The sequence below is a fragment of the Epinephelus lanceolatus genome, chromosome 13, assembly GCF_041903045.1.
Source record: "Epinephelus lanceolatus isolate andai-2023 chromosome 13, ASM4190304v1, whole genome shotgun sequence".
Classification (NCBI taxonomy): Eukaryota; Metazoa; Chordata; class Actinopteri; order Perciformes; family Serranidae; genus Epinephelus; species Epinephelus lanceolatus.
Window position 1 is genome coordinate 14,010,236 of NC_135746.1, and position 26,403 is coordinate 14,036,638.

General features: G+C 43.5%; 1 protein-coding gene and 1 long non-coding RNA gene across 2 annotated transcripts in view; one reads left to right on the top strand and one right to left on the bottom strand.

Moving 5' to 3' along the window:
• LOC117270754 (uncharacterized) overlaps positions 1 to 26,403 on the top strand; it is a 111,716-nt gene that overhangs the window by 23,845 nt on the left and 61,468 nt on the right. The window lies entirely within an intron of this gene.
• The window catches only part of xkr6b (XK, Kell blood group complex subunit-related family, member 6b), an 87,817-nt gene that overhangs the window by 16,345 nt on the left and 45,069 nt on the right, over positions 1 to 26,403 (bottom strand). The gene's annotated exons all lie outside the window — the stretch shown is intronic.

Genomic DNA, 26,403 nt, shown 5'->3' on the forward strand with positions numbered 1-26,403 from the left:
ATATTTGCCACGATACGATTCGTTCAATTCATGGGCCTGTGATCGTTATAAGATATCAGTAAACTTATTGTCTTTTTTTTTGGCTGCTTAGCATTGTCTATCTGGCGCTGGGTTGCTAGTGCTGTTTGAATGTTTAGGAAGTAGGTGTGCTTGGACGGAAATGTTGACACAAAATGTGGCATGGGAATTTCACAATAATTATCTTCTTAATGTATGGATGTTTTCACATTGCATCAGTGACATTGTATCATTGATAACTGAATCGATATATGATCCAGACTGATGTATTGCCCCCCTCCCTCATGTGTAGCAGGTACAGTAAAGTACAGCTGCAGCTGATGTAGTCGTGTAGTTTTCATACTTGTCACCCTTGAGGCCCCTACTTTTGAAATGCCCCTGGTACTCCAGCAGCAGAGTACCAGGAGGAGGGAGGCAGACAGTAGGCTTGTCCCATGTCCCAACAGCTGGGTACCCTTGCCCCCTCTCCCCCACTGAGTAGTAGGGCAAGCTCGGTTGCCCCTAACCCCTGAGGCACCACTCAAACCCCTCTAGAGCGTCCGGTCGGTCTTAAGCACGTGTAGCACGGTCAGCATGGAGATTAGGTGTCCACTTGTAGTCATGCCCCACTCATGACGGGCACCCTCTCTCCCGCCCCGAAATGTCGGAGAAGATGGGAGAAAGGTGGGAGCACCAACGTGTAGGAAACAGTACACTTTTAGAGTTAAAGGGGGTAAAAGGGTGTGAAATTTGTCAGGGATTAGGAGAAATATGGGACAATTGTGACCACAGGAGGAAACCAGGTACAGGCAATGAGAACTAGGAGTCTCTGGGGGAGAAACAGAAGGGTTGGAGAGTACTTGCATCAAAAAAAGCATCGGAAAACGAAACTGCTAACAGTTGTTGAGACATTTATCTCAAACCCACTGGATTGGCATACTGATACTAAAGTCAAAGTCAAGGAATCACCAAAGTCATTCCTTCGGGCAACGTGGGTGTCTGAACCGAATTTCATAGTAATCCATCCAATAGTCCATGAGACATTTCACTCACAGACAGACGATGCCATTCCTCAGAGCCAAGTCACTAATGTGGATAAAAAAATGTAAGCGTCATGGTCGATATAACAAGGTATGCATATCTGGTTTGACATTTAGGATCAGCAGTGGTGCTCAGTTGGATCTAGTTTAGCATCAGCACTTCGACCTATCATTCATTTTTAACTGGTAGCCCACTGTACGTGCATTAATTCACACTTCAGCTCCGATATTCAAGCACAAAAAAGTAAATGAGAGTTCTCACTGTACACATCCACATCCACCCCTCTCCTCACGGAGACACTTTATTAGTTCATATTCCCTTGGTTTCAGCAAAAAGAGAAAAAAAAAACTTGTACAGTTGAACACTTTGGGCTTCACGGCTGTCAGAAAAATCTGAACTCACTCCATCACGTCTCCAACACACACATAGCGCGTGCCTTCGCAAAAAATCTCACACACATCCCGCGATTGTGATGCACACTGTTAACACTCCCACTGTGCCTTTTTCAGATGTAGTAACACAAATGGCTCTCTAAAAATAAGCACACACAAATACACACACACACACATGCACACAGAGGCATACTTGTCAGCGCTGTAGGTAATAGGGGATTTCCTTTCTATTCCAGACACATTTGTCAGACGAATCTCTCTCTCTGTCTTCCTCCCCTCGCCTCCCCGCCCTCGCACCACTTAGGCTGCGGTCCACTCCTTGATGCCCCCGCCACACACCCCCTCCCACACACACACATTTCCCTTTTAGCTCCATAGCTCCTCTACAGGGCTCCTCATGAATTATTTGTGGCGAGATCATAGCGATCGCTCATGGCTCATTAAGCAGCGTACGCATGGCCTAACAGCTCGACGCTGTGCCGGGGTCGTGTTCCAAGCTCAGCCGTCTGCCATTGCTGTTGAGACACGGGCAACCATTAACCCCCCCCCCCCCCCCAACACACAGACACACACACATGCACAACGATAGACACACCATCATCAGAAAGATTCACCTGCATCTGGAATCGACTAGCTGAAGGTAGATGTCGCTGTGAGACACAGATATGAAATTGTAATTAAGAAGTTTGCATGATGAGATATTTGGAGATCTGAGAATGAGCCGCAGTGAGGGACAGGTGGAAACACACACACACCATGTGGACGAGTTGGCCATGTTGTTCCTCCCTCTCCTCCAAAGTCATTGACCGATGAGTCATCCAACCACCCTTACACTAATCCCTTGAGTGGGTGGTTAGAAGGATCACACACACAGACACACACACACACACACACACACACACACAGTCCTAGCCAAGTTTAACAGCATCTGTCTTCTAAGTCATGCTCGTGGGAAGGCTCAGCAGCTCAGACTGCATTCATATCTTGTCATAAGCTGATTCATAAGAAGATCACAAGTGCCATTACAGCGGCATGAAGCGGAGCTTATGCATCGTCTGTTAACAGGTGGAACCCGGCGCAACGCTGAGCACAGGGGACACATAACATAAGCAAGGCCTGAGGGTTTGTGAAGAAGTGTATGTGTGTGTGTGTGAGTAGCCTAAAGGTGGAGGCGATGCCAGCTGCAATGAGTCACACCCTGAGTCACTCCGAGGGGCCGCACATCGACTCTCAATGAGGTTTAAACCTCCTTTATCAGGAAGATTTACACTTGTCTCCTTCTTTCCCTTGTCTCTGCTCTCTGTTTCTGTCTCTCTTTTCATAACTCTCCCAAACATACCAACATGGTAATTCATAGCATTTCTAGTGATACTGCTTTTCATAGCAGCTGATTGTCTTTTCACTCAGTCGTAGTGAGGTCAGCAGCACAAAGAACAACAGGCAGGGATTCAGCGTTTTGCTCAAGGACACTTCAGCAGCCCGTCTCACAAATCTGCCATTCTGTTGCCCTTTACAGTGAATGAAAGTATCACAGCTCTGGCGGGAGCTTAACAGTGATGTCAGCGTTGTGTTATTCATCATTCACCAGTTTGTTCAGCGCCAAAGAAAACTGTTACAGCGAACATCTCTTCAACTCAGCTTCTTGGTTTCTGCGGCAGAGGAGCAAGTAAATATAGCACAGGTGTTTTCAAGAAACGTTTATATATGTGAAGACAAGGGATTTTGCCCCTTCCGGAAACACTCTGTGGCTCAATGTGGCCCGATGGGCTCCCCCTTTAACAGTGTAGCACTGATCCTACATCAGATATGTCTTTATCCTCCTTATGACGGTGAAGAGCCCTGGATGAAAGGCTGGCTGAGTCGAGATCCGAGTCCCACAGGCGAGTCAGATACACTCACATACAAACACACAGCGATCTGTGACCAGTGCCTTTGGGCGATTGCTTCAGCGAGAGCTGCTTGAATGTTGAATGGAGACCGAGGTTGACATGATGCAAGCTGAAAGCGATGGGGAGCGGCAAGCCGAGATGAGAGATGCTGCGTCAAGTCTGCTCCACCCTGTCAGTTCCTGGAGTGTGTAGTGGTTAACCACCTTCGACGTCTTGACTAAACATTATCACTGTAATTATAACACTTCATACATATCGGCTGTTAGAAGATGTGACTTATTTACTTCCACTTTCTTTTCTTTATTGCTTCATTGAAAATCATCTGGGAATAATGAGCCTTTTTTTTTATACAGAAAACATGACAGCATGTCACAGTAGGAAAAGCAAAGGTGTAGGCAGTGCTTAACTTGTAAGTCAGGAGGTGCTAGTGTTACACCAAATTCAGTGATCCATCAAAATCTTTGACCCAGCCCCTTACCCTTGACTCTAACCACTCAACAACTCACAAAACTAAGCCCTGGGTGTAGGTGTGAGCAGGGCTGCAGTCAAGACCAACTTAACTGAGTCCAAGTCAAGTCCAAGACCAGGTCCAGTCAATCCTTAGTCAAGACTAAGTCCAAAGTCTGTCGAAACTAAGTAAAGACTGAGTCCAGAGCAAATCAAGTCCTACTCAAGAAATCAAATTTAGTTATAGTGGAATTCGTAGACATTTTGTTAGCTGAGGTAGCTAGCTAGTGTCTTGCTGTTATTGATGCTACTGTTGACGGATGTGACAAGTGTTGAACTTGGAGCCATCTTTGTTTGCAACCCTGGAGAAATACCAGACAGGAGGAGACAGAGGTAAAGGTTTTTACTTTTTAGCATAATGTTGGTAGAATCAGGCAACGTTCTGCACAACTGTTTTCAGTTTTCAATAGCTGAGCTTCAGACCAAGAAAAGACTTAAAAAAAGTGGTCCCGAAACCAGACCCCGCACAGTTGTTTATTTGTGGTGGCCCGCCATGATAGCAACATCTACTGCCACATATTGATTTTACATGTTTTGAGTTGGACTGTTCATTAGAGGCGCTGTTGGAATGTATATACTGTACTCGAGCACAGACGGAGCAGCATAACGTCAGGTGCAGCGAAAGTGAAACTTAACTGTTCATTGCACTGGGTCTAAAAGTATGTTTTCACGCGCCTCTGCAGCAGCTGCTCCTCTTATCCATCGATCTGATCTGATTAGCTCTGATCGTAGCGACTGACCAGTTATCTAACACACAATCTGGAAATCCATCGGTAAAAAAAAAAAAAAATAAATAAATAAAAAAAAAATAAACTTTTTTTTTCTTCCTTTACCTCTGGAGGCACAGCCCGGAGTTTTTCGTTTTTCGACTAACGGAAGTGCAGGGGCCTCGGCGATCGCTCACGCCCTTCACTTCCGGCGTTGCCCCCAGGGAATCGCTGTGTTGTTTACAAATACTTCGGGTGGAAAACCAGCGGAGTTTAGCTATATCACATTTTTCATGTCACTATATCACCGTGTAGACTAATCTGATGTTTGTAAAGTCTATAAACACAATGATTGAACAAACGTTACTATTTCTGTGTCCACGTTTTGTAAATAACATGGTTATCGTAGATTAGCTGGGCTAACCGTTAGCTGTTAACGTTAGCCGTTAGCGGTGTCTGTAATAACCATAGACTGTATAAAAATAATGTAATAACTCAATAAACGGTCCGTGAATAAAATATTTTTTCCAGAGGATATCTTAGTTACAACATGATTGAGCTAGCAAAGCAGTTTTGTGTTGCTATGTATGGTATTTATTCAGTTATGGGAAATCACGATGTCTAGAAAGCATCAGTGGCTCCAGCTGACAGGGACAGTTAGCAAAGCTAACATCAGGACGTCATCTGTTAAAAGCCTCCCGTTATCGGATTACGACATGAAACTACTCCAGTTAGCTCAATCATGTTGTAACTAAGACATCCGCTGGAAAAAATATTTTTTTCACGTTGATGAGACGGCGTTTTGGGTGGAGCGGTCGCTATGGACGCGGAGCTTGCTGTTTCTGTAGGTACACATTTCCTGGGGACACCTGCACGTCTCGGCCACGCCCCCTCCATTCTGTGTCCATTGACACAGGGCTGCCGACAGATTCTACAATGTAAATTGCAGAATCTGTCTTGAGAGATTATCCAACACACAACTCAAACTCCACAAACTGTTGCTGAGGGGGAAAAAACTCAGGAGAGTTCTGCCTGTGCTGCGTTCACAGACCCACAAAAAAATAACACAGAAAAGAAAATAAACCAGATGCCGAAACTCATGGCAGATTGGTGCTGCAGCGATAGATTTGGGTCGCTAATGGAGTGCCTGCGGAGCTTCATGGCTGGCATCCCTGTTGAATGTTGAATCCAGCGGCTCAGCTGAGCTCCATTCTTGGCTTTGGTGCTCTGTGGCTGGACTACAGTCTTCAGGGCACTTCCGCCTCTTGTCTAAGCCTGGCGTTCTCACCCAGATGAGCTCTCAGGTACCGAAATTTGGCACAGAGTAACTTAACGTGTATTGGTACTCTGTAGTATCAATGTAATTTGGCCAGTACCCGTGTTTGGTCCCTAACCAGCACCTCTAAAGTTAAAAGTTTTAAAGACAATACATTGTGGCTGTATAGAGGTTAAGTGTCGGGCTATTCGTTTGCCGCAAGCAGTGACTTCCTGGAGTTTCAGCAACATCACTGTGACGACAAGACTCCAAGAATTCTGTGTTAGACTGAGAAAAGGGCTAGTCTTTATGCTAGGCTAAGCTAACGTTCTTTTGGCTGTGGGTTTTTTCATCTCTCAGTGTCATTGTTTTCTCTATTCCATCCACAGAGCACAAACACTGACCCCCAACATGTATAGTAGCTCTCCTCTCCTCTGCTATACTCTTTCTCTTTCCCTCTCTGCACAGACAGTCATTTGTCACTATTAGCAACGGTCCTCAGGTACCCCAACTCATTGCATTGTGATCATGTGACACTGTGCCACCAATAAGATGAGTGGAGGGCAAAGAGAAGAGGGTAAAAAAATGGAGATGGGAGGAAAAGAAAGGATAAGACAAAGTAAAGAGGAAAAGGACTGGACTATGTGAGAGCAAGAGGGGGAGAAGTGTCCATGAGTCACGTGATCGAGGCCTCTCTGCCTCTAGATGGACGACAGCCAGAGATTCGGGCTGATCTAAGATAATTTGAGGCCATTCTCCGATAATGGACTGAAGCATGATGCGGATAAGGAGGTGCAGATTCTGTATCAGTGCTAAAGAGAAGGGATGCCACCTCGCCTTTCAGATACAGAATGCTATTGATCACTTCAGCTGGGCATTAGCAGCTATCAACAGCAATGGGGCTGCACTATTCAGTATCCAGATGGGTAATCAAATGAAGGGCAAGCTTAATTAAATGATTGATTGGATTCAACAGTTAAAATTAAAACTACATAATGTGCCTCTGACCAACAGATTACACAGAAAAGAAAGTAAACACTGAACCCGCAGTCACCTTAGCCTGAACTGTGGATCTAAGAGGTTTAAGAAGTAGATCTGGCTTGTAACATTTCCGCAAAACATTTCTTACATTCAAAACACTCTTCTCCCCAAAACAGCAATGTTTACAGCGTTGTTTTTTCCCCTTTTTTTTAGAATATATAGTTCAACCCTGCAGCAGCATATGTTTGTTTTTGTCTTCTGTGGTTACGAACGTCGCAGTCTTGACGAGATGTGACCTGGGCCCAGTTGTTGGAAAAGTTTAATCTTTATCAGAATGATCTGGATTTGGAAATCCTATGTTTTGCTGTCAAGGATCAGCTAATTCATCTTATCTCTTATCAACATTGGACTGGATTACCCTGATCCAGGATCACTTTTCGAGGACCGAATCTGGTTTACAAGTTCTCTAAATGGGGCTACACAACACAGTGTAGGCCACTGGTGACGTAACAAACAGGTAGAATAGTCAGCATAGTGCCACTTTAAGTATTTTTTCATTGAAGAGACATAAAACAGCATGAGGGATGCAATATTTACATACTTCTATTGACTTTGTCATTGGAATTAATATACTTTGCTGCACTCAAAAGCCAAATAGGTAGCCTACTTTATCTACTTATCACTGTAACGGTTAAACAAATCAAGTCCAAAATGTAGATGTAATACATGATACAAATGTTGCGGCCTTCTGTTTGACCAGTTTGACCAAGTTTCATCACATTTTGTCCACCTGCAATCTACCCCTCTGCTAGGATCTGGACTACCCCAATTTTTTGGATCAAAGGTATCCAAGTCTCACTAAAAGACACATGAAGGTTTGATCCAGATCAACTTACTTACTCCTCTTCATCCCCTATGGGACATAAGGCTTCATTGAGCTCTTTCCATTGTCTTTCCAACTCCATTGTCACAGTTCTGCAGCAGGTGGTTTTGGGCCTTCCGCATTTTCTTTTGCCTGGTGGTATCCATCTGAAGGCGACTCGTCATTCGGCCCTGTTCCATTGTTAGCCCTTGGCCTAGCCATCTCAAACATCTATGTGTGATTTTTTTGGTGATGCTCCGGCTACCTGTTTTCTTGTACAGTTGAAGGTTGGAGATTTTGTTTGACCAGAAGATCTGGTATTTTTGTCTGAGGCATCCATTGATCCTGATCAAACCTACCCAAAAATGGATGATGTGATCTAATCTGATTTCAGAATCCTTTTTTCTTTTGAACAAGATATGATCCGATCCAAAATCCAATTGGATTACTTCTGAACAACTGGGCCCAGATTTTGCACGTCTTAATCTATTACCTGTAAGAGAACAAAAGTCTACAATAATTAATCTACTGGGTGCTATGTTAATTAAACATTTGATTTGATTTGGTCCATAAAATGTCAGAAAATAGCAATAAATACCTGTCACAGTTTCCTAAATCCCTGGTTGATATCTTGAAATGTCTTATTTTGTTTGACAATCGGTCCAAATCCCAAAGATATCCACTTTAATATCAAATAACACAAAGTAAAGCAACAAATTCTCACATTTGAGAAGCGAGAACTAGAAAATGTTGAGCATTTATTACAGTTATTAAAATTAATATTTGCAGATTAACTGACTACTGGTGTCAGCACTAAAACGCGTACAGGAAATGAAATATTACTTGATGTAAAATGAGCATTTTGAGCCGCTTCTCACCCACTGACTGCTGCTCCACTCTCATATTCATCCCTTTTGATTTGAGTTTTTTCGAGGACATGGCTGGGCAATAGCTTTTTGATTTGTTGTTTGTTTTTTAAAGGTTAACGTGTCAGTTGCAGTGATATTTCTGAATTACCTTCTCAAACACACGGCGCATTACGGCTGGTTTCACAGCTCCTTATATCCAAAGCGCAGTGGAATCCTTACTCAAGGCACACACACACACACTCACAGAACGTGCTGGGATATGACTTTTCCTACCATGGAGAAAAATCTGACAGAATGATCTTAAATATTAGGATAGGCGGTTATTACAGTAACAGCAATCTGTTACTCCACGGCCTTCTGCTTCCTTTCTAATGCCGTCTTTGGAGTGAAAATGCCCCGATAGCCTAAAGTGAAATCCTCTTTCTCTTTCCCCTTTTTCCTGCTGTCTGTCTATCACCCTCCGTCTCCCCGCCCCTCCTGTAATGTTTTTGTGGCTGCTCTGGAAGGGCCAGATTATGTACGGATTAAGAAGAAAAGACCTGACCCACTTGCTTTTCAAAGAGTGCCCAAACCAAAAAGGGCCATGTGCGGAGGCTGGCATCCATTCAGTGTCAGCACTTTCTGTTGTACTGTGCAAGACACTTGAAGCTCATGTTTATTGCCCTTAAGACTATAATTAGCAGGGCTGGCTTATGGTGTTAAAATGCTTCCCTGACTTACCGACTGATTGAAAGTTCTTGGTGTAAATCTCCTCTGCCAGTTTTTTCCCACTGCTATCACATAACCAAAAAAATACATAATCACATCAGCGCGTTTTGTTTTTATTCAAGGTTTGATGGGCTTGCTCGCAGGTTAGGTGGCATTATGCATTTTTCAAGCCCACGAAGATAACACAAGAATGGAGAGCCAAGTCAGCACACAAGGAGGAAAAGAGGAAGTAGAAGGGTGGGTGGGTGTTGTTGAGGGGAGGGCGGGGGGGTGAGACAGAGATAGAGAGGAGAGGCAGCGGAGATAACCGCCAAGAAAGTGGCGGAGAGCAGGCGAGAGGAGGAGAGAATAGAGAGAAGTGACAGTGTGATGTAGTGACAGAGGAAGTGGAAGGAGGCGAGAGGCAGCGGAAAGTGGCAAGACAAAGACACAAGGAAAAGCTACTAGAGGTAGAAGAGAACCTGGGGAGTGAGAGGAGAGTGAGAGGAGGGGAGTGAGAGAGAATGAGACCCAGGAGGTAAACTAATCACCGAGCACGCAATGCAATTTTCTGGCTCTGTGCCTCCACTCCACCACACTCCTCCCTCCTTCGCTCCCTTCCTCCCACCATGCAGCCCCCCTCCTCACTTCTCCCTCCCCGTCTTGGGGGCTCTTTTTACTATTCCACTCACACACACTGTCTCTCGCTCCTCTATCTATCAGGCTGTACCATTTCAGCACTCCCCTCTCCTCTTTAATACTGCCCAGTAATCCCCTCTGTCTCCCAAAAATGGATTGAGCCATTCTGACCATCAGTATTCAAAATAATATGTACATGAAGGAAATGAGTGTTTTAATGAGGAGGATTTTTTTATTATTATTTTTATTTGTTGTGTCTTCTCCCTATGATGGGGTTTGTGTGTGACAAGGTGAATGATGGGAAAATACAGTCAGCAAGAAGAGAGGAAAACGACATAAAACACAATCTGTCTGTTTGCATCTGTGCATGCGTGTGCGTGGCGTGCCTTTCCCCCCCGAGGTGAAGGCATTTAGGAAACGTTTGATAATGCCGCAGTAAAGGTTTGAAAGTGTGCTCAGTCTCTCTCCCGAGAGCGTCGGCGGCGCCTGCCTGCCTCACTGTTTTGCAGCGCCTTGATGATGATGATAGATGTTCGCTCCAGACATGCAAATAAGGGAGGCGGCTCCCTGGAACCGCGCGCACGCTCTCACTCGCAAAAAGCACGCGCGCACAGGCACACGCACACACACCAGCACATGTTTGACTATGATCAAGTCATCCATTGATATATTAATTTTTCTTTTTAGGGAATATACCCCAGGGAAAATGCGGAAAGCTCCCACACACAGCTGCCTCAAAACTGCCCTATTTTCACGCTGTGCTCCGACTGGAGAGGAAGATTTGTCACATAACGCGCTAATTTGAAAGATGGGAGCTCTTCTTCTCTAAGAGCAAGGTGTGAATGTATGAGAGGAAGGCGAGCCGACTGATTATTGACATGCAGTATATGTCACCTCATCAATCATAAGTGACACTGTTGTTGCCTTTGAGGCTTGTAGGGAGACACTAATACACACACAGGCACACACACACTTAGTGAAACACACACAGGGACGGACAACAGAACCAATGTCAACCAGCTTATCCAGTTTTCACTCTTACACAATGGTATCAGTGTGCACATGCTCTCTGTCTCTTTCTGTCACACATAGGCTTCTTTAACACTGCCTGTTCAAGGCAGGTATATTCCCAGGTACAGTTGCGAAATGTGGGGACAGATTTGTCTCACCTTCGAGCTGCAATCAGAGGCACTAACTAAGCATGTATAAAGAGAACTGGATACAGCACTGAAGGCAACACCCCATTCATTCCTTGGAAAGTTGCTCAGTGGCATGTGAGCTTGTCTGTCTGAAGAAATTACCCAGATCATCGGCACTGCTTTCACATCACTGGGCCCACAAAACAAGCGCACTAGAGACTCCCATCGGCCTAGCTGGCTACTTCCGGTTTAGCACTATGCTAACTTGACAGGGGATAAAATGGTTTCATCATGCGGCTCTTCCAGACTCTCCAAATGCTATCAGACCAAATGGATTCAATCCCAGATGTCTCTTTCACAATGTAAGTCTACAGCAGAAGTCTTTTGTTGGCCCTATGGCATCTTGTGACAGGGTCAGAAGGTGTAATTTCACTGATTAGGCAACACCTAAGTGACACCTGTAAAAGGGACAGCCAGCAGGGGGACCATGGGACCATGGACGGGACGGGTGGGACATTTTGATGAGGTGTTATCTGTGCGACCCACTGCCAGGAGATTTAAAGCAGCTAGCAGCTAACTCAAAGACGAAGTACACCAAGTGAAAAAGTCCACAAACTGGGGGGACAATGAGGTCCTAGAGCTCCTTACCTTACGAGCTATGTCATGTTATTGTTACTGTTTGGGAAGCACTGCCCGACGTATATGTTGTGTTGTTACACGTCACACCTGTCATCTCGGTATGCTATCTAAAATTAGGGTTTACATTAGCTGGCTTTTTACCAGTATTACATGTAGTTGTCCAGCAGATTAAAATATCAACGGTCAAAATGTCCGATGGGAAATACAGCAAATAAATAAATACATTTATTAACAGCATATTAAATAGCCTAATATTATGTATCCTGTAAGATATGTTGCCAATATAAACTTATATCATGCAGCACAGATTTTAGTAGTTTAATAATGGACAGATGTATTTCTCTACCAAAACTGTACGAAGTGTGTCCCTGCCGCTTAAGAGCATATCCTACATCCATGGCAGTTAGCTTGCTCGGTGTAGGTGACAACATCACGGATAGCGCTCTCCAGGAACGCCTTTAGCGCACCGCAGGTCTCCATGTAGATCAGACCGGAGAGCCAGACGATTGATAGCGGGCTTGGTGATTCTCTGGATGTTAGCACAGAGGACTTCACAGTGACATTTGGCGCCTCCTTTACCGAGTCTTTTCCCTCCTTTGCCACTGCAACGTCTGGTTCATCTTTTGATTAGTCACTAGATTGGATCGTCATTTAGGCTATCGTAATTAGTTTGATTGACTTGAATTACAAAAAAGGGTCATAATGGGGCTGTAATTCTGGAATACTGGTGGCTGTATCGGCCATTAATAAATGTCTACACATTTATACAAAATGTGTGCACAGATGCAACTGTATTAGGCGTTTGCACAGATCAACATTTCATGAATACGACTGATGCATTACACATGAAACATCTACACTAAAAACACTCACACGCAATCTTCTCTGCCATTCAAATAAAACAGAAATGACATACACACACACACGTGTACACACACAAACACACACACACACACAATCACATTTTTGCACTAGGCTTCACACCATCAGACAGTGTCACTATGGGAAAGCCCGGAGCCCCGTGCTAACCTGAGGGGATCCAGTGACACAAAGCATATGTGTGAGCCCCCAACTGCTACTCAGTGACAGGCCTGCTGAGCAAAACCTGTTGTGACAAATCAAAATGTCAGCCTGGCAGGCGCAGGGAAGGAGAGACAGAGACAGACGGAGAGGGAGAAAGCACATTAAGTGGCCACCATAACAACTAATCCAGACATACTTTAGCTATGCGGGGTACTTTAAGGTCACAGACACGCACCAGTGCAGCAGGGCTGCACAGCAGACTGAGAGAGATATAGTTACTGACAGTGAGGAAAAAAATTAAGAGTCATCATCGTTTCCTTGAGGAACACACACACGCACATGAACACACACACACACACACACACACACACACACACACACACACGCACATGCACACACACACACGCACACAAAGCTGTGGTGGAAAAAAATATCTCTCCTGCCCATTCCAGCATTTTCAGCCCCATAAACAGCTTCCTCCCATCACCCAAACACCAGCTAACACAATATGATATAAATCCTCTGAGACAGCAGCCTGGATTCATGGTGTCAGCTTTACCAGCTCTTAAAAACACACACACACACACACACACACAAACATATATGCAGAGTAGCAGACACAACACACATGCACACACTCAGCTACAATGAGAGCTCCTGGGTCTGCTCTACCTTTCTTGGCCGAGGGGGGGGGTGGAGGATAGATGGAGGATAGAAGGAAAGAGAGACGTGCAGTGGGGGATGGGGCCAGATCGATAGAGGCGTCCTGGGAACCCTTCCTTTCTTCCATGAATCTATGCAGGGAAGATCGGATGCTGACAGGGCAAAGCCCCCCGTCGGACACCAGATCTCGGCCCCTGCCCCTTCAGATGGGACTTCATCAGCGCGAGGAGTAAATGATCGTCTGTTTGAGCGGATGCAAACATCCCTCATGCAGTAATACTTGTCATATCGATAAAAGAAGTGTGTGTATGATAGCAGCTGTGTCTCCTTGTCTGAGCCTCGGGGTGAAAAGGAGAGAGCTGTGATGTGCGATAAGATACATACTGTGTGTTGACAGGAGTGTGGTATGTTTGATGTATTGACAACATGACAGAACAGATGTGTGGGGTTTTATAGAATAGTTTAAAGATAGGGGTGTTATCTTAACAGGACGTCAAAAAAATACACTGACAGGTACAAATCTTGTACTTTTATAGTATAAAACATGCTGGACTGCTGAGTGTAAGCTGAACTGGCAAGATTCAACTGTCAAAGCATTACTGGTGCCCTATAGTACATATAGATCCCATAACACCAATAACACCTTAGGACATCCATTTGTTGTGGCCAAGAGTTGGAGGAGTAGATTGATTCTACTCTCATGTCTTTCCATTAAATGTAAAGCTACCCAGCAAACATAAAGACGTATAATGACTGTTTTTCGAACGTCCAATCAAGAGACGATAAAACAAGTCCACACACTAGATGATGCTCCCATAAATATTTAATTAAATCACCGCCGAGGTGACGTCTTCATCTGTTTCCATGTTTTTTCATCTCTTGCATGATCTCTAGTCCATCATTTAGTTTTTTAAGGTCTGGATGTGCGTGCTTTTGTAAACTTTGCTAATGTCCAATCACGACATCCTGTTATTGTTCAAAATTATTTCCAAAATAAAATTAGCCATTAGCAGGACTTTCTTTCTGGGCGCCATAGCAATGTCATAATATGAAAAAACGTTGACTCATGCGGGACCTGAACCCCATTCTCCTCATTCATTGGTCCACTATGACCTTCTGAGTACAAGGACTTTGTCACTCTTGACACTATGTCACCTGACTTTCTGGCAAAAAGCCCTGAAGGCTATGTCTCCCATGGGCAATCAAAGGCTTCTTGGATAAAGACTTCTGACTCTTACACTACAGGCTTTAAACAACGAGACATGTAGATGTACATAAATGGCATTTAAATAATGGGTGTCAAGTAATACTAGCCTGTGGATGTGGAGTGGACATCACAGTGGTCTGATCACAAACATTTAACAACCAAACAAATAATCTTTAAAGTAGAATGTCTAAAAAACAAAGATACATGAGTTTGCTTTTAGCAATAATATTATCGATATTTCCTGGTTAGCAAGAGAGGGTGCAACTGGACCTTCATTGGACATGGAAACAACGTCACCATATGACCATCTGCCTCATAACCACACTGAAGTTTTTGGCAACCAACCTGGACCATTTTCATTCAGGGACGTCACCTTCCAACCAAAGTTTGATGGGTACGGCTAGCACTCAGTTAGCTTAGTTTAGCATAAAGACGCTCGTCTCCCGGCTAAGAAATAGTCCGGCACTTAACTAAAAACTTGTTTTTACAAGAGGTTTTTTATACAGATTGAACAAGATAAAGTGTGTTAATTAGTGAGCTTCACGGATGCTTGTAGGTCGATTTTTTACATTCAGACAGAGCCAGGCTAGCTGCTTCCCACTGTCCAACACATTCTCATTCCGACCTCGTCACATATTGATAGTTGGTCATGGACTTTCCACATCCAGATACAACATGCAAGGTACCCTGGGTGCGTTGGTTGTTGCCGTTCTGGGACACCATGTTAAGTTCTGCCTGTTACATGCATTGTCTTCTATCAAAATACACTTCCATTTTCACAGGAAATTTACCATTTACATGCAGTCTCTTGGCTCTAGGAAAAAAGAACAGGGTTTAGCTTTACAATCCTATGGGATGCAAACACCACTCTTGCGGGTGAAAGTCGGTGTTTGTTGGACCCATCAACCATCCCCCCTGCCCGCCTGACTTGGAGTTCCGCCACCTTAACTTTCGTTCTTGTCCCGCTGCATTTCCCCCAACGCCACAGAGCGCCGTTAAACTATAATGGCGACCAGCTGCGTATCATGCCAACGTTAAAGGATGGCATTGTTTGTCAGTGTCTGACGCCGCAAGTCACTGCCCAAGCAGTGGATTTCGATGACCTCAGTTGCCCCGTCCCCAGTCTTTATGCTAAGCTATGCTAACAGCCCCCTAACTGTAGCTTTATAACTTCATTTTTAAGCTATTATGTCAGGGTCAATTTAAACGTATGCTGTGATTATCTTTGCCAGTAGTTGTTGTCATCAGTCTGAACAGATGCCTTTTATTTTTAGTCATCTGTTTTCAGGACATCTGAAATAAACCTCCTAAAAATGGCTATTAGCCAATCATAACTGGGTGGCACCTAATCAGTTGTGCAGGGTGGCAAAGACCACTGCACACCTCCTAGACACAACTCTGCATGAGTCATCTTGTTTCCTAAATGCAGTCCGGTGAAAGAGAAAGCTTTAAAAGGAGTAAAATACTTTGTTCAGCTATTATGTTACAGTAACACTGTAGTTTCACTCGCTCCAATAATGCATACCTTCTACCTGAAAGAAGTGCTACACTTGTAAACCTGAATGGACCCATGTTTCCCTCCATTAAGGTTTGCTCTGCCTGTCATGTGACCCGGTGAAACACAGGTTGGCCATTACCGCAACAGAGCACTTTAAGTTCAAGGTGGGTGGGTGGACGGAGAGAGAGAGATGGGAAGAAAGCAGGGAGGGTCTGTGGTTGTTTGGATGAGAGTTTAAATGATTGTGTGTGTGTGTGTGTGTGTGTGTGAGAGAGAGAGAGAGAGAGAGACAGAGAGTGTGCCTGTAAATGTGGGCTGAGTAAGTGAATGAGAAGATGCAGTAAGTAATGGTCAGAATGGAAAACATACGTCTAAGATGGAATTGATTTTTATTTCTATGGCCACAAATAAACACACACCATGAAAACATTATTTGAAAAGCATGTTTACTGATTATGAAAAAAAACTGCAAAGATAATGCAAAGAGAAGAAAATGACGCCATGTTTGTAGTGAGTAAATATACTGTATATCAGCATTACCTCACATAGTGCATTGGGATTAACACTATAAAGAAATGTATCCTTCATTCAAGGTATCCTCGTACAACAGTTTGTATGATATCTAACAAATTAGCGCCCCATCAATGGCATCATCACGTTGCGTTCTTAATGTGAAGTTTTGTTCTAAATGTAATGTTACGTAGGTTAGGATTAGCAAAAGAAACAAGGTGACGACGTACCTTAAATAGCGTTGTCATGTTACGTACGTATTAAGCGTAAAGTTAAGAATCATGGTTGGCCATTATCACATTACATACTTAATGTTAACACTTTCCCTGCCAGAGTATTATCTTGAAGTCGGATTCAGAATGTTGATCAAAACAGGAATTGACAGAGTTTGAGTCCATCAACATCTTGTCTTGCCATAAACGTTTCGGTCGGTGCCAGCATTTTCGTGCGGTTTACAAGCAGCTACATCTCCTCTGTAAACTTCATCGTCTTCTGGTTTCCAGCACATCTTCTTCTTCGTTTGTTTTTGGACATGGCAGTGCTCTTCTATTTCACAAAATGTGTAACAGCGCCCTCTGTCTTATAACTGAAAACACGTATTGCCAGAATATCTCGTCAATGGCGGGTAAGCGTTCTGCCATAAATGATGGAAAACCTTGGCAATGGCTGGTATAGTATAGAGTTACGTAGGTTAGATTTAGAAAAAGAACCATGGTGATGACGTACCTTAAAAATACTCAAAGTTCACTTGGTTGCACGCGGTCCCGAACACTGGTTTCCTGTGGTTAAGTCCTGTGTTTGTTTGACTTTCTTTACTCCCATAAGCGTGATCATAGCCTTCCCAAATACGTGGCTCATGATTACGTGCGTCATATACAAATTTTGGTGCATTACTTTTCGTAGGTATAGGTACGAACAGCGCATGAGAACAGCCTGCTAAGTCATGTATAAACAATACATCATTTATTTTACAACTTTTGTATAAACTCCGTAATGATATAAATTAGGTTGCCCTTTCGTAATCTTTTCTATGCCCACTGACTAATCAGAACATACAGACACTGCTTCAACAATGCTGTATTTTAACAATAATTTGGAGCTTATTTGATTTTAATTGAGACAAAGAGACAACAGGAGAGAGGGAGCATCCGAGAGAGGCGGTGACTCCTGGGAGTTGCTAAGTGATGGTAACTGGACTCCAGCATGTTGCAGTCTGGGAAGTCTCCTGATGAATAGGAGGGAGAGAGAGGGCAGCGGAGGAGGGATGGGAAAGAAGACAGGAGAAAACCTAGCTGCGTAATGTACGGGCACATTGCCAAGGCATCCATTTCATTCACAAAACCCCTGAGCATGTCCAACCTCAGGCTGAACAATCTGCTCCTACTCAGCCCAGGGGAAAAGGGACAGGAAGCTACTCTCACTCCTCCTTCTCCTTGCTTGCTTTCATCCTCTCTTGTTTCTTTTTTCCTGTTTTTCTTCATCAGGCTTTCCCCTGCCTTTTATTTTCTGCAAAGTCCTAATATATTACCTTTTTTAAATGCAGCATGTGCCAAGACCAACCAGCCAAACCAATGTTGTTTTGGGGCTCCCACATTGAGTTCATTAAAATCTTATTCCAAGTGTGAAATGAGTCATTTGGCATGGAACATATTGCATTTTTTCTTTCTTTCTCCCTTTTATAAATTAAATTAAATAAAATGTTAATTGTATCTAAAGACTGACCATCAGCTGTCTGGGCTGTGGAAATAACTGTAATTATTTGAACCAAATTACCGAGGTCTGTGTGCCAATTTTGCAACCCACTAAAGTTACAGCAGACGCTCCAAAATGGAAAAAAAGTGGTTTTCAATTTTTCATAAAAAGCATCTCTCCGTGCCATCCCACATGTAGCAGCTCAACTCACCCTGACTCTGTGGTAATTTGAGTCAGAGGAGACACTTCAGTCTGTCTGGTCATCATTTTGACCTCCCCCCAAAAAAACAGCAACACAGAAATGTCTGCCTGTAAAAGATGATCTAAAATTGTAACTTACATAACTTTGGTTGAGACATCATCTCAAAACTGTCTCCTCTGTACAAGCACACAGAGTCTGAGACGTCCATGAAGTGGCAAAATGGTAGGAAACACATAACAAGACAACGTAGGGAATAAAAGTCTTGTGACTGTGGGAAACTTTTTTTTAAATTCCTTGTAGTTTGTTTTGCATTTAAAGGTATCCCATGCAGGATTTTCCCTTAAACACAAGGTCTGGACTTATTTATTTATTTTCCGTAATCATAGATATAAATACTGGGAAAGTATCAAAACACCACCTTTGACTTTCAGTGAGCCGCCAGGACTTGAAGTTGTAGTTGTGATGTCACACCTATATTGTACAAAGGTAGAAACTGTTCCTACAGTGTTGTTACAGTCATTTCCCTGCTGCAACGACAATGCACAGACGCTGAGACCAGGAAAAACTGATCGATCAGAGCAGACTTAGATTTTCCAGGAGGGGGTCTTAAAGAGACAGGCACTAAAATGAGCATTTCAGACGGAGGGTGAATACAGGTATATTCAAACAGCCAATATGAGAAAAATAATGTGTTTTTTGCATATAAAAGCATGTAAACATCTAGCAGGAACCCCAAATACATGAACCTGAAAATGAGCATAATACAGAACCTTTAAAGGAGCCACAGCTCAGTGATACTCGCAACAACCAAACCATAAAACATACCACACACAGCCAAGTCTTAACACAAATTGGTCGTTTATTGCAGGATAGATTCTCCAATTCAGAGATACCTTGCCACAATTCCAGCATTCGCCTCATAACTATTGTGTGTTTATGTACATGTCTGTGGGAGCGCATGTAGGTGTTTCAGAAAACAAATATAGACCGTTTCTTTCCTAAGATTAACTTTATGTGGGCCTGTGTCAGGGCTGCACAGTTAATCCTAATATAATCAAAATCACATTACAGCCAAGTGCAATATTCAAGTCACAGGAGCTGCAATTTTTTGATAGAGGTAAAATATGTCACGACATACAATTATAAATAAAGCATCATGGTGCAGAGATGCTCCAGCCTACATATCATATTCAAGGCATAAGGAAACATGCTTGTTGGGTACAGACCCCAGCAAAAAACACATCATGTTTATTTATGTTTGTGTTACCGTTGCAAATTCTAACTACCGTCAAAACCATGTTTGATTACTGCGCTATGAAAAACTTGTGGTAAATACAGTCTAGCATCAACCAAAGTTAGCAACAGTCTCCCAGTTTCAGAGGCAACATGCAGCGTAGGTTTGTGTTTGCTGTTTCCTTGTTTACAGAGTGGATGTGCAGCAGGCAAACCCAGTGATGCTACTGGTCCCTTTTACTCTTCCATGTTGACAGTGACACTCGAGCAGGCATTTCAGAAACAGCCCATCTTTAATGTTACTGCATGCAAGCTGCAGATCTTCTTGTATGGTAAAAAGGTGGGTGGCCAAACAACAGGGGTTTTAAAAAACAGGAAAAAAAGGTGCAGGGATCAACAAGGAAGAAAAAAAACATATGCAGCGTGATTTTGTGATTCTTAAGCAGCACCTTGGAGCATGACTTTAGGAACGGGTGGGGAGCTATAGGGAGAGAGGAAGATGAGGAGGAGGAGGAGAGGAAGAGAAAGTAGGACAGAGATGTGTGGGCCTGGCTCTGGAAGGACTATGGCTCTAATCAGGACTGAGCAGCTGCTATTACTCCAGCGCTCTCTCAGGGAGGGCAGGCAAAACCCTACTCATGCTTTAACATCAAGGAGGGAAATCTAAATCACAATGACTCCTGTTGGAAGCAGTGTAAAAAACAGGATTTTCTCCTGTCTTGCTATATTAAGACATGGTGAGAGCTGTAAATTATTTGGTAGAGTTTGCTCTGCAGATGAAAAGGATCAAGGTGGAATTGATGAGAAACCTTCTGTGAACTTCACTCATTTGGACACTGTCTATTTCGTCCAAATAGCAGTGATTGGTCGAGCTAAACCCCTCACGGCAGAGCTGTCAAGCTTTGGATTTCTCAACATGGTAAAGCTGCATGCCTGGGAGTAGGAGTGATACTCTACATTTAATGAGTTTGGGGAGGTTTTTTCTTTTCCAAAACTAAAAACACAGGAGTAATGACCAGACATGAAGGTACCCAGCTAGAAATGAGAAGCCTGATTTTGTCTGTCTGAAATCATTGTTTCTGATGCTTCAAAAATTAATTTTTAAAGTGTTATGTCGGCCTGAGGGCACAGCAACAGTAACTATGAACCTGTTTTCACCTTGTATTGACAGGCGTCTTGGGTGATCCGATCACAAGTGGACAGCTGTTGTCTGACTGTCCACACCTGGCACTGAAATGTGTCTCTACATGTGTCACTGTGATTACTTTGGCTTTCACTTTGCCGCTTTATGTGCAAATAAACAGTGGACACACGGTGACAGGGCTGACTGTTAAGGCCCAGATACACCAAACTGACGTCAAAGAACTAGTGGTGATGAAGGCGTCACCTCACGTTGCCTGTGTCTGTTGCACTTGAACACACCGCAAAGACTACAGCCAACGTCCAACTCACATGTAAATTCCACACCTTTGTAAGGAAATAACTTTCCATGCCAGCAGGTGGCAGTCGTCTGTGTTCATCATTCAAAAGGGGAAACCAGTAGACTGACAGAGTGGATTCAAAATGCTAGTTAGCCAGTTAGCACATTAACAACACAATCCGACGTTGAAAGAACAAAGGATATTTACCATGGGTTGGTGAATAATAACACAAACCAGTATGAACCGTTTTTGCTAAAGAGCAAGTTGGTTTCGATCTCACGCCCTCTTGAGTTTAGCCATTTGGTTACCACCAGAGTGATTTCATTCACTGACGGGCTTCAACACTGATTCAACATGCTGAATCAGCCAGAAGAGCAGACAAGGGTCAACTACTGCCAATGGCATGGGACACACCGCAAAAACTAGCTACAGAGGCTCATTGGTGGGCCGACATTGACAGACGGCTGTCCATCAGCTTGGTTTGTCAAGGCCCTAAGCATCTTTTGGCTTATGTTATGTAATTAATGGATATACAACAGAGTCAAGCCATTTCAGTGTCTGTGTGAGCTTGTTGGGACAGTTTGTTGGGACCGTTTAACAGCTGCTGGTGTGTTAGCTCGTGCTAACCAGGGGCGTTGAACTGACCATTTCCCATGAGGAGAGCAAATCTAGAGATGGTCGTTAAGCACTGCATCTAACCTGTGTAATGGCAGCAACAGAAAGTTTACTTTTTCAGTGGGGAGTTGGACAAGTAAGGATGTCATTTGAGTAGACAATGCTTCAGTGTGGCCCAGGACGCATTAGGCTTCACACTGCTGAAAGAATGTGGCCATATGCAGCCCAGACCACCTCTGAATTTAGGCCCAATCCCATTTCTACCCCTTAAATCTTCCACTTGGTATTGAGTGCCCTCGTTTGCGAGATAACCCTTGATGAGGGAAGTGAGAAATATTAGCTTAGAGATCTTTCCCTAAGAAATAAGACACCACAAGATAACAGTAGTCATTCAGGTTTGAAAATGCCGTCTCCAGCGCTTGTGTTGTGGCGTGTGCCATGTTTATTCTTCTCTGTCTGATGAATTAACGGAGAAGAAATGCTGAAAACAGGAGGCGCCTACGGCGTCTTCTAGCTCTGATCGATTTTGTTCGGGTAAGTCGATTTGTTTAAATTTTTTGACGCTGTGTTCAACCGAGTTGCTGATGAGTTTACGCTAGTCCAACCATCTGTTGTTTGTATAGCCTACATTCCGATCGTACAGTAACAAATTGTTTGCCAAAACTCGCCAAAGCTGCCGACTTCGCTAGGTGTTCTGGGGAATTTCATCTTCCACTTCGTTGTAAGTGTGGGTCAGGGCTCCCTTGGAATCTAGGGCGGGTTTTAAGTGTTGGAAACCCCTTCTACTACCTCAATTCTGTTTTGGGACACCACTAGCCTTAACATGAACATGCACAACCAAGTGCAAGTGGGTATTTCTAGGGGAAGTATGGGTACTGGGACAGGCCCTTAGTCTGAGTGATTGAATCTAAGAATGCATTGGATGCATTCACACTTAGAGCGTTACCCTTTCCTTCCAGTCATCCAAGATGCATGTTCATAATAGGCATTAACAGGGCCTATAGGGGTGGGCTTGAAACAGACAATTAGTTGTCAAACTTAGAGCAGAGACATAGTAGTTTAAATAAAGATGCAATTCTTGATAAGAAGACACCGTGTCCCAACTTTCGTCAAAAACCTATTTTTCATTCAGACTTTTTCACATCAGCCTCTATACAGCACACAAATTGTTTTTCATGCAAGTCACCAAAGCCCCAATCCTCGTAGCAGACCCTTTAGCAACAACACCCAGGAACACCTCACACTGAAATATTAAATAGCAAATGGGAAGCGACAGTCTCTCCAAAACTCAGCACTTTTTTGGGGGGAAAACAAGCTGTCAATATCTGCGCCGTGGAAGCGCACGAAACTTGAAGGAGACAGACAGACAGTTACAGAGATGGAGAAAGAGAAGGAGATAGAGGACACGTTGACATCTCCCTCACTGTGGGCTACGGTGCTCGTCTCTGACAAGGGACTGTCGATCTATATTGAAACCAAAAGTGTGTTGGTACCTGTGTTCACCCAGGAGGCCACCCAAGGTGAAAATCTGACAAAACTCTTCCCTCTTGCTCCTCTGGCTCACTACGCTTGAAATATTTGGAGGGTGAAGTTGTTTGACCGTGAAGTTTTGAAGGCATTAAATTTTTAACACGACTGTGAGATCTTCTTCCAACGGAGAGTAAAATTCACTGTGCATCCACAGGATACATGGAGTAAATTAACATCCAAACGCTGTGTTGTTTGATGTGCCCAAGTGTGATACACTTGTGTGTCATCATTTGCTATCGTAATACAGCCATCTGTTATGTCCCAGACAACTGTTTGCATGTGTCAGACGTTGAAGGAATTATATGCTCTAATTAATTCATAAGGTTTTTGTTTTTGTGCAAAAATGATCACAGGAAAATTCAGTGATTAATTCATGGTAACTCATACTACAGATTCTGCATCTGTAAGCCAGTTTTTGAAGTCAATATGACTGATATCACAGGACTCCTACATGTGCTTTGCAGGTGGTTGGCCCACATCGGGCGGATATTAATAGACAAAACTACGCATTTTGAAGCAAAAACATTTCAGGTGTTTTTAACTTTGATAAGGCCAAATGACCTTTTTTTCTGTTTGAGGACACACACAGGCTTGGTCACACATGGACCATTCAGTCATCAGCTGATTAATTCATGTTTCACAGCTACGGGCTCATTCATCAGCTGCTCAGGTACCAGCTGACTAGTGACGTCCAATCATTCATGTATGCGTACAGCCTGGCCATTACAACTGCACATCGCCTCGATAGTGTTACCTTTCAGTGAACACAGAGAATCAGAGAGTTAAAATGATGGAGGCTTATATTAGGTTTATATTAGGTCACACATCAGCCAGTAGTCATTACTGCAACATTCATGATAGTGGTAGATTGTTAAACTTCCTCTGTGTCTGTGACAACCTAAATTACTTTTGTCGGCAACTCTTTAAAGGAATACTTTACCCCTAAATGACCATTTGTTCATAAACATCTCACCCCGTATTATATTGAATTAGTGGGGAAAAAACGCAGAATCCAAAAAATGGAGAAAACAACAGCAAAACTATTAACATTTGTTTAAAACTCTCACACAGCGTGTGCAGTATAATCCAAAGCTCTTTTTATACAGTGATGGTGCTATAGAGCTGCTACAAAGTCCCTTCTTTGTACCTCCTTTGCATTATTACACAGAACCAAACTACCGTGGCATCATTTCGCTCCAGTGTGTGATTTTAGACAGCATTCCGGCATCACAGAATCAAAAGAGGTGTGACGGCTGTGATATGTAACACAAGAGTGTTCTAGTGTGCCTCTAGTGTGACATATAACATACATGTTGGCAGCACTTTATAAACAATGCAAATAGCAAAACATGGCAGTAACACTCATTTACTGTCCCTGTTACATGGCAGCTGATCTCTTCCTCTGCTCAGATGGTATGGAACTCCTGGATATCACTGTTTTCCCAATTTGCAGTCATTTATATATAGCTACCGTTCTTCTTCCTTTAGTTAGCCGCTAACTGCTAACACCTACTCCTCGCTAACAGCTATATCTCCAGCGCAGGGTCACACACATAACACACAGTCAAAACATGACATCCATTCTGCCCATGGTTCTGTCTTGCCACCTGTCTTGTTTATATAAACACCATTTTGGCGCTGTTACTCCATCCCATGGCAGCTTAAAGGCGAGATCACTCTGCCCCCCCTTTCTGCAGTTGTACCTTATGTACAGCATTGCGAGGAGGCTTAATGGCATGATATTTCTACCTTGAGCAGCAGTGTAAAAAGTCTCATTTTTTTCAATCATATGCCCAGTACTTCCCTAAGAGACAGACCTTTCTAATGGAGACTGAACTTAAGGTGAAACTTGAATGTGCTCTCCGTTGACGTTACCTTGCTGAACACAGGAGCTGCTGGTCTACCACTGCCTCAATCAGTTAGTTTATTTGTGTTATTGTGTGACTTTTGAGAACATGAACTAACCCTTTAAACCACTGTATATATACAGTATGTACTGTATATGGACTTAGCTGGAGTGATTGTCACATTGGTATTTTACAGGTTTAGTTTATGTTCTCCAAAGTCACACAATAGCACAAATAAATGAAGTGATCGAGTGGCAGTGGTAGACCAGCAGCTTCCGTGTTCAGCGAGGTAAAATAATTGTCTTTGTCAATGGAGGCTGGCTTTGAAGAGAGCATAGATAAGTTTCACCTTTAGTTCAGTCTTCCATTGGAAAGGGCTGTCTGATGGGGAAGTACTGTGCATAGGATTAAGTAATTGAGACTTGAGCCCCTTTTACACTGCCTGTTCAAGGTGGCAATATTGTGCCGTTAAGCCGCCTCGTCGTGCTGTATATAAGGTACAGGTGCAGAGTGGGGGGACAGAGTGGTCTTGCCTATAAGCTGCCACGGAATGGAGTAACAGTGCCAAAATGGTGCCTATATGCACAGGACAGAATGCAGGATGGGACCATGGGCTGGACGGGGCTAGATGTGGTTGCTAACTACGATATGTTGCATATTTCTTTATTCTGTTAATCGTATCACCACACAGCAAACATAAACCCAACTAGTGTTCTAAACTGTCGACATTCACAATGCACAGACCGAAGAGCAAAGAGGAAACAGGCCTAGTTAATAAACGAGCTAATTCTTGTAACCTTATTTCCTTGTTGGTGTCTCGTTATATGGATTCCCACTGTGCCCGGGTTGCAACACATCCCAAAACTAAACATCTGGGGGTGGATAATTAGCTAGTGTGTGTGTGTGTGTGTGTGTGTGTGTGTGTGTGTGTGCGTGCTTATCTGTGTTTGCACCCAGGTCACCTCCCCAATTCACATCAGACCACATCAAACGGCTGCATCTCAAGTCTGTGACACACTTCCATCAAAGGCAGTGCACAAGAGAGAGAAATGTCTTCAAAAAGGCTCAATATGTTACGGTCGGGTTGCGTTCCTAAAGCAGGCCGGGATATAAGAAGCACCATAAAGCATAAACACAGGCACGCGCGCACACACACACACACACACACACGCACACACACACACACACACAGTGCACTGATGTAAATGGAACCAAAAGAAAAGACACTAGCTGTACTGAGTAAACACACACAAAAACAGGACTGTGCACAAAGTAGCGCGACGCATACAGTGCAGTCTAAGGCTAAATATATATGCAGCTCAAAATATAGAGTTTTTTTAAAGGAAAAGTCTCCCTAT